General features: G+C 32.2%; 1 non-coding gene across 1 annotated transcript; it reads left to right on the forward strand.

Annotated features, from left to right (window-relative positions):
- The first annotated feature begins 8,381 nt into the window (after positions 1-8,381).
- Positions 8,382-8,483, forward strand: LOC119530687. The gene has a single exon (XR_005216082.1). It is a non-coding gene; the product is annotated as a U6 spliceosomal RNA (small nuclear RNA).
- Positions 8,484-8,853: the final 370 nt, after the last annotated feature.

Raw genomic sequence — 8,853 nt, forward strand, 5'->3', positions numbered from 1 at the left:
TTCCCCACAAATACCCAATATGCAATAAGACAGTTGCCATAAAATCTCTCAGTGAATATAAGGAAAAATCAGAGGTGTACAATTGTCACTGTTCACAGCAATAAAGAAATCTTGCTGGGAAGGAACGATGGAAACTCCTTGTCTTGGAAATGGTCTAACTTTTTGGATCAATCCCTTTTTGTGTTTTCTGGGAGGAAATAGTTTGTCTAATATTCCCCATTTCTCCTGACTCTGCCCTCTGGAGAGTCTTACTTGTCCGTTACTACCTGAGGCAACATCTGAAATAGGTATTGGAGAACAGCCCCTTCTTTCAGACCCCACAGTTTTCACAGACCACTTCCTGTTGTTGCCTTTGGATATCTGCAGATTGCTTTAACACTGGAGCAATCACAGGCTTTTTTTATAGACTGGTTTGTAGTTGTATTGACAAAGTAATTTCCTCAAAACATAGTCGGATTTTGGTTTATCTATCTCTAGACAGTTTCATGTGAAATTTAAAATGGTAATTATCTTGTCTGGCCATGATTCTTCATAAGCACATATATTAACTGTACTCTATGCTTAGCTCACTGCTCTTTTTCTCAGTTTAATGGTGGCCATCAGGAGGCAATGTGAAACAATAGGTTTAGGGATGGAGGTTTATCAGTCTGTTATTGCCAGCAATTACAAAAGCACGGTGTATACAACCATGAGCATGCATTTAACTCATGTGTCTACCTAACATATGCTGTGCTCAGCTGGGTGACTCTAAGATCTTGGTTGAGCCAATGTATCTCTCATTCTCTTTGGGCCAGCACATTAGCTGGGTGCTTCTCATGGCATTCCCAGAGGCCAAAGCGTGTACCTGTGATAGTGACATTTGCTATGCCTTTCAAGGCCCAGGTTCATAGCTTGTCACTTTTGCCCACTTTTTATTGGCTGAAGCTAGTCACATGGCCATGCGCAAGGACAAGACATGGGAAAATCTACCCACCTATAGTATGAGGTTGTCGTGTCACATGGAAAAGGGTGTGGATGCAGGAAGGATAGAAAATTAGGACCAACAGATCAATATAGCACAGGAAACAACACCATTTATTTGAAATATACCTCTGACAGAGAACACTCTCCATGGAAGGTTTTCTCATATCTTGCTGTGAGGCTTTTTCAAATTGCTTAGCCCTCAAATTTCTAGACTCAGTCAAATTAGATTGCAGACTGCAAGAAGAGAGAGTCTCCTTTAGCTGAACTGTATTGTATACATTACTGCTTGCACAGTTATACTTTTCTGACTTTATTGTTCTCTCATAGTACTCTACTTAAAGCAGCAGGGTTATGCTAACGTACACCAACAATTTAATCACTTAGTCAGTGTCATAAATTTTATATTTTATTGTGACCCTACACACACACACACACACACACACACACACACCTCCTTTTGGTACTAAATACTCTATATGTCAACATTCAATGAAGGAAAGATACATTATCTCAATATTTCAAGAAGAAAAAGACTTAATACAGGGAATTCGATGCTTGCAAAAGACCTGAAAGAATGGGAGTCAGGGGTTATGGCTGCATTAAAGAGTTGGAGGACAACTGTTATAGGTGCAAGCCGGAACTCAGGAGGGTATAGCTGCTGCCACTTTTGTTTCTATATAGTTGCTTCTCAAAACAGGCAACATTGATGGCAAGACACAGAAATGCAGAATATACTGTAAGTGAAGTCACACATCAACATGACCTGTTACCAGCAGGAAAAATAGTAACAGGAAGTTGTCTTTGCCTCATTCATTCCATGCAATATCTGCATCAGTGCATTGGCTAAAACCCATTCACATTCAAAACTTTAGCTGAAGATGGGTCTGTGAAATATAGTTTTTAATCCTGGTGACTCTGTAGTTCAAGAAGAAACAGAGAGGAGAGCTAGAATGAAGGTCATATGTCACTTGACAATGTCTGGTACATATAAATAAAGCAGCAACCTTATCCCTCAGATCTCAAATATGAGATTTAGAAAATAAATTTGCAAAACAAATGGTAAAATATGGCAAATTCTAGGTATAAAGAGCTAGCAATGAAGTAAGTATCAACAGAGTCTTGTAAAGTAGACAGTAATTGTGTTAGTAAGGAAGACTGCAGATCTAAAGAATTAAGTAAAAGAATGGAGAAATATTTAAGAATATAATATATTTCTGTGGATAGTCTCATGCATACATCTCAGAAGAGAATACTGAAGTCTATAAATTTAATGGGAATTACTATTTCAACAAATCTAGGAGAAATGGAAATGGTGTGAAATTGGTATTGACACTTTTTGAAATTTATTTTCTTTAGTTTATAATTTTACCTGAAATGTTGACCTGACATTTTAAGGAAGAGTATAGTTTCTATGAGAAGGAATATTATTTATCTTTAAAAGGTGGACAACAAGCTTGGCCTTACAAGAGCAAGCACTGATGTGAAACCAGGTTTTGGTATCTTCATTCTAAATTTTCTTCAAAACAAAAAGCAAAAAATAAAAAGGGCACATCGTCATTTCTGAGACCACTACTGTCACCATTAACAGTTTATCCTTCCATTCATTTTTCTAGGCACTTTTCAATATGTATAATATTATACACAGCTTGCTAGTTTTTCCTGGATTTTTCCACTTCAGTTTACTATTTTCCTCTTGATTAATTTTTAGTTACCATTTTATCTTATCATAAGCAGTACTGAAGTGAAAACACACACACAAATACACATATTTGTATTGACATACACCCATACACACACTCAGAATTATCTCCTTAAACTGCATGCTTATAAGGGAAATATAGGTAAAATGGTACACACAGCATAAATTTTGATCCTTTCATGAAATAGCCCTTAGGAAAATTGCTATCAATTTATATACAAAAGAAAGAGAATAAAAATATTTTCTTTATAGTGCTAATACTGAATTACTAAATTTTCCAAGCTTTGCCAACCTAATAAGAAACAAAATTATAGACATTGAAGTTTAATTTGCATTGTCTTTATTACCCATGAAGTTGAATAAAATATCTTTTCATATTTCACACTATTTTTATCTGTTCTTCTGGTAACTGGCTTTTTATTAATTTTTATCATTTGGGCTTTGGGATGTTAATTTGTAATTAATTTCTTAGAACTGTAATATTTAGAATATATTCATATATATGTATATAAAACAAGTTTCTTGTCACATTTTTCATCCATCTTTCTTTTTGTTCTTCTTTGCAGAATTTAAAATATTTCTGGACTAAAATCTTTCAAATATATTTTCTTTTTTGAATATGTTATGCTTAAAATATACTATTCTGCATTAAAATTACAGATGCATTCTTTTTGTTTAATTCAAGTATTTGAGTGCTATATATTTTTATTTAATCAACTTTAATTCAAGTGTTTGAGTGCTATATATTTTTTATTTAATCAACCTTCTTGAGGTATACTTTATATACAATCATATGCACCTATTCTAAATGTGTTGTTTGATGAGTTTGACACATATATATGTGCACTTAACCAATCAAGATAGAAAACATTTTCATCATAAAGGATGAAACTTGGTAGTCACTCTTCCCTATTACTGCTCCAGGCAGTCACTGAACAGATTTCTCAAAAGACAGATGATTTTTACCACTTCTTGAACTTTATACAAATGGGGTCAAGCAATATGTGCTACCTCAGGGTAATGGACTTTCAGATTCATACATGTTATTGCATATATCAGTAGTTTATTTCTTTTTATTTCTGTGTAGTATTCCATTGCATAAATGTAGGAAAATTTGTTTCTCCATTTACCTGTTTACAGACATTTGAGTTGTTTCCAGTTTTTTACTATTATGAGTAAAGCTTCTGCAGATATTTATACACATGTGCTTTTGTTTGTATTATATATATATATTCATTTATATTTCAAAATAATAAGAAATTAATTTAAGAGACAGAAAAATAGAAATAGGATTTATAACTTCTAAACCACTAGAGTAAAAAATAGAACAACATGCATCTATTTCTTCTACTGAAAGATAGTGTTACACATATTGGGAAAAAAACAAAATCAAATAAATACCATTTGTGAGTGACATGCCTAACATAGAAACATTAAAAAAAAAAAAAAAAACACATGGTAAAAAATGAACCAAAAAAAAAAAAAAATGGTTAAAGGAAAAATTGAGGATTGAATTATTAATATAAAACATAAATGAATTATTTTTAGAAATGGGTTAATGAAGGATATTTATATTGAGGAAGTAGTTCAATAAGAATTTTTGAAAAGTTTGTGAACTGTTTTATTTCCAAAAATAATAAAAATGCAGGGAAACTTCCCAAAACAGCAGAATAGGGGATATTTTCTCTAACAGATATCAGCATATCAAATAGAGATAACATGATTGAGGATTCTTAGATTTTCAATTACACAATTAATATGCATGATATATGATAGAAAAAATGAAAGAAAGGAACTTGGCACTGAAAACATAAGAGAACACATAGCAATTTCAAGAAGAAATAGACATATAAAAACTAATCAAGAATTTTACCTAAAGAAAAATTCCAATTAATTCAAAAAGAAGAAATAATACAATACATATTCCCTGAATATAATGTAATGAAATTAGAAATTTATAATTTCTCTGCAGGTTAAATGTCCTAAATAAATTGCAAAATAAAAACAAAGTCTAAACTGAAATTTTGGAAGTGAAAAACATTAAGGGTACCACATATCAAAAGTTGTGGTCTATGGCCAAAAAGGTACTGAGTTGAAAAGTTATAGCATGACAATGCATATACTTAAAATAAAAATGTAATGTCATTAATTTAGGCATACAAATTAAGAAGCTAGAAAAAGAATAGCAAAGCAAATCTAAGGAAAATAGAAGGAGTTAATAAAGATAAAAGTAGAATCTAAAATAAAAAATGGAAACAAAAACTATCAATAAATTTAAAAGCAAACTTAAACTGAGCAAACTTTGGACATTTTCACCAATTTAAAAATGCAAAAAAATAACAGTAGGAATCAGAAAATAAACACAAGTATAGATAGGCAGGAAATTTAAACATGGTTTTATGTTAAAATTTTGAACTCCATAATCAAAATCATTTTCTAGTGAAACAAATTACCGAAATCTACTTAAGCAATGCTATAAAAAGTGTTGATAGTGTTGATAGTACATGGGGAAAATAAGGAAAACTTAACTGCAATGACAGAGGGAATCAGGCTCAGAGTGTTTTATGAGTGAGGCCCACTACATGTCTAAAAAAGAGACATTTCTTTGCTAAATAATATATTTTTGGTTGACTGAAAGGAATAGAAATCTCTAAGCATTCTAGGGGCATAATATAACTTCGATATCAAAACTGAACCAAGATAGCATATAAAAGAAATATCAAGGACACAGATATGAAAATGGTAAAAGGACTATTAGCAAATTAATGTTAAGAAAGTGTTTTCAGATTAATACATTAAACCCCAAGGTGTATACTGAGAATGCAAAAGCATTTCAAATTATGAACTAGGGGAATTAATGTAATGAGTTCATTAACAAATTGAAGGAGAAAAGTGCATGCAGATCTCAACATGCATAAATAGATCCTTTGATTCATTACAATATTTGTTCCTGATTCAGAAAAAGTAATTTATTAGTAAGCTAGTTATAGAAATAAACTTTAAAAAATTGCCTTAAAAATCTATCAGAAACCTTCAGAAAACATCATAAATAATGGTGTAACTATACATCTAGGTTGAATAATGGCCACTCGAAGATATCCATGTCCTAATCCCAGGAACATATGAATATGTTACCTTACTGGTTAAAGGGACTTTGTAGATGTGATTAAGTTAAGGACCTTGAGATTATTTTGGACTATTTGGGTGAGCCAATAAAGTCATCAGCGTCCATATAAGAGGGAGACCGTAAGTCAGGGAGAGGAGAATGTAAGTTTGGAATGATACAAGGTAGAAACCTTGAACCAAGGTAGCTGGCAGACTCTAGAATCTGGGAGAGGTAACGACAGATTCTTTCCTGGAGCCTCTGACACCTTGATTTTATCCTTGCAAAATTCTGACCTCCAGGACTGCAGGAAAATAAATTGGTGTGGTTTTAAGTCACTAAGCTTGTGGTAATTTCAACAGTGACAAGAGGAAAATCAATACAATAAGAATGCACAGAAAGTCAGAAATAAGAAAAGGACCTCAGATATTACATTAATTTTGATATTTGCTTTAGAGACCCTAGCCCATGCAATAAAATGAAAGTAGAAGATACATATAATAAAATGTAAAAGATAAATATATATCATATATGGATAATAAAAAGATATGTGTGTGTATACACACTTGTATATGACAAAGATAAAATGATTGTGTACCAAAAAATATCAACAAGAATCAGTGAAAAATTATCAAAACTAGTAAGGGTCCAGAAAGTAGCCAGATAAAAAAATCAATATCAAAAAATCAATAGCTTTTTTACACACAAGCAATGACCAATTTAAAATGTAATAGAAAAATGGGTCCGATTTAGAATAGCCAGAAAGCTCATTAAATACTTATGATTAGGTGTGACAAGAAATTTATAAAACCTATTAAAAAACACCAAACCTTAGAAGTTTATTGAAGGTCATAAAACAAGGTCTGAAAAAAGGGGGAAATTAACGTCATGTTCCTCTTAAAGGAGAGTTCAATATTTGAAAGAGGTGAACTCTCCCTAAATTATTTTACATAATAAGAGCAATCTGAAAATTAAAATCTAAAGGCAATTACATTTAAATACTTATTTTAAATTTATTATGAAGGAAAAGATACACATAAAGCTAAGACAATATTTGAATGGAAAACCAGTGAAAGACAAGCCTAACAAATATCAAAGCAAGCCACAGAATACAGCATTTTAAAAAGTGCATTTGTTGCAGAAAACAGTAAGAAGATTTTTGGTACAAAATATTAAGTTAAAAAAGATTCATACTTACATGGGTTTTACGTTTATCCAAAAATTTAGCAAATGAAATATGGGGTAAAAGATGAATATATCACAAAATACTTAGACAGTTAGTTATCTACATGGAAACTTTTATTTGGCATTCTCTTTCTAATCTCATTCAAGAAAAAAATAACCTATTGCACATGGGTTAAAAAAGCTAAATAGAGAAAAATTTCCTAAAAAATTTAGAAGAAAACACAGGAAAACATTAAAAATCTTGGAATTGCAATGACTTTCTAATTATAATACAAACCTAGAAGTGATAAAGGAAATAATCTTTGTATTTAACTGTGAATAAATTACAAAGTTTATATTATTAAGCAAGTAGAAAGAAAATGTTTTCACCATATATGAAAAATGAAGCTGTAATGATTAAATACATAAGAACTGCTACAAGGCCACAAGAAAAGACAACCTAAACAATTCAATAGAAAAATGACCAAAAGATTTTAAGAAGCAATTGACACACAAATACACAGAAACATACACACTCTTGCTAGTATTTTACATTAGATTGGTGAAAAAACTAAATGAAATGATAAATAATCAAGGACTGACAAGGTGTTTTAGTCTTCTCTTGCTGCATAACAAATTGCCCCCAGATTCAACATTTATTGCCTCACAGTCTCTGTGGGTCAGGAATCTGAGGATGGCTTGGCTGGGTGGATCTGGCATAAGGTCTCTTATGAGGTTGCATTCAACCTTTTGGCTGGAGCTGCAGTCATCTCAAAATTCCACAGGTCTGAAGGACATATTTCCAGCTCATTCATGTGGTTATAGTCAGGCTTTAGTTGTTTGTGAGCTATGGGCCTGGAGTGCTCCTTGTCATGCCACATGGCCCTCCTCAGAGAGATGCTCAAAATAAGGCATCTTGCACCCCACCCTCCAACAGAGTAATGAGAGAATGACAGAGAGAAAGAAGAGAGTTGGGATAGGGAGGCAAGATGGAAGCTACAATATTTATAACCTAATTTTGGAAGTGACATATCATCACTTCTGCAATATCCTATTAGTTAAAATGAGTGAACAAGTCCAGCCCATACTCAAGGGGCAGGTTTTACATGGGGCATGAAGACCAGGATGAGATCCTGGAAGCCATCTTAGAGATGTTCATAATCTTAGTTGGAAAATTGGCAAGTAGAGCTAATTTTGCAGAGCAGTTTGGTGTTATCTCCTGAAACTTAAAAGGCACAAACTCTGAAATAAAAATCTTGATATCTTTCTTTATAAATTTATTCTATAGACCTATTTGTACGTGCTCAAAGATACATACATAAGAATGTCTATTGCAAAATTGTATTAGTGATAATTGAAAGCAGCCTAAATTCAAAATTATGATTAAACAAATTGTGGTCTGTTGTGTCTATGGAATTTTGAGCAGTAGTTAAAAAGAACAAGGTAGGATGCTTGCTTTGGCAGCACATATACTAAAATTGGAATGATATAGAGAAGTTAGTATGGCCCCTGTGCAACGATGACCTACAAATTTGTGAAGAATTCCATATTTTTAAAGACATAAAATTACAGATCCAAGAAGTTCAGTGTATCCCAGACAGAATAGATCTGAATAGACCTACTTCAAGACATTTACTAATCAAATTGTTAAATGTCAAAGACAAAGAGAGAATTCTGGAAGCAGAAGAGAAAACAATCCATCACATACAAGGGAAGCTCAATAAGACTAAGTACAGATTTCTCTGCAGAAACTATGTAGGCAAGAAGGCAATAGTATGACATATTTAAGATACTGAAAAAGAAAAGCTGCCAACCAAGAATTCTATATCTAGCAAAACTGTCCTTCAAAAATGAGGAATATGTTAAACTCATATTTAACAAATTTTCATATGTTAACATATTTCATACGTTAACATATTTTCAT

The sequence above is a fragment of the Choloepus didactylus genome, chromosome 3 (genome assembly GCF_015220235.1).
Source record: "Choloepus didactylus isolate mChoDid1 chromosome 3, mChoDid1.pri, whole genome shotgun sequence".
NCBI classification, from domain to species: Eukaryota; Metazoa; Chordata; class Mammalia; order Pilosa; family Megalonychidae; genus Choloepus; species Choloepus didactylus.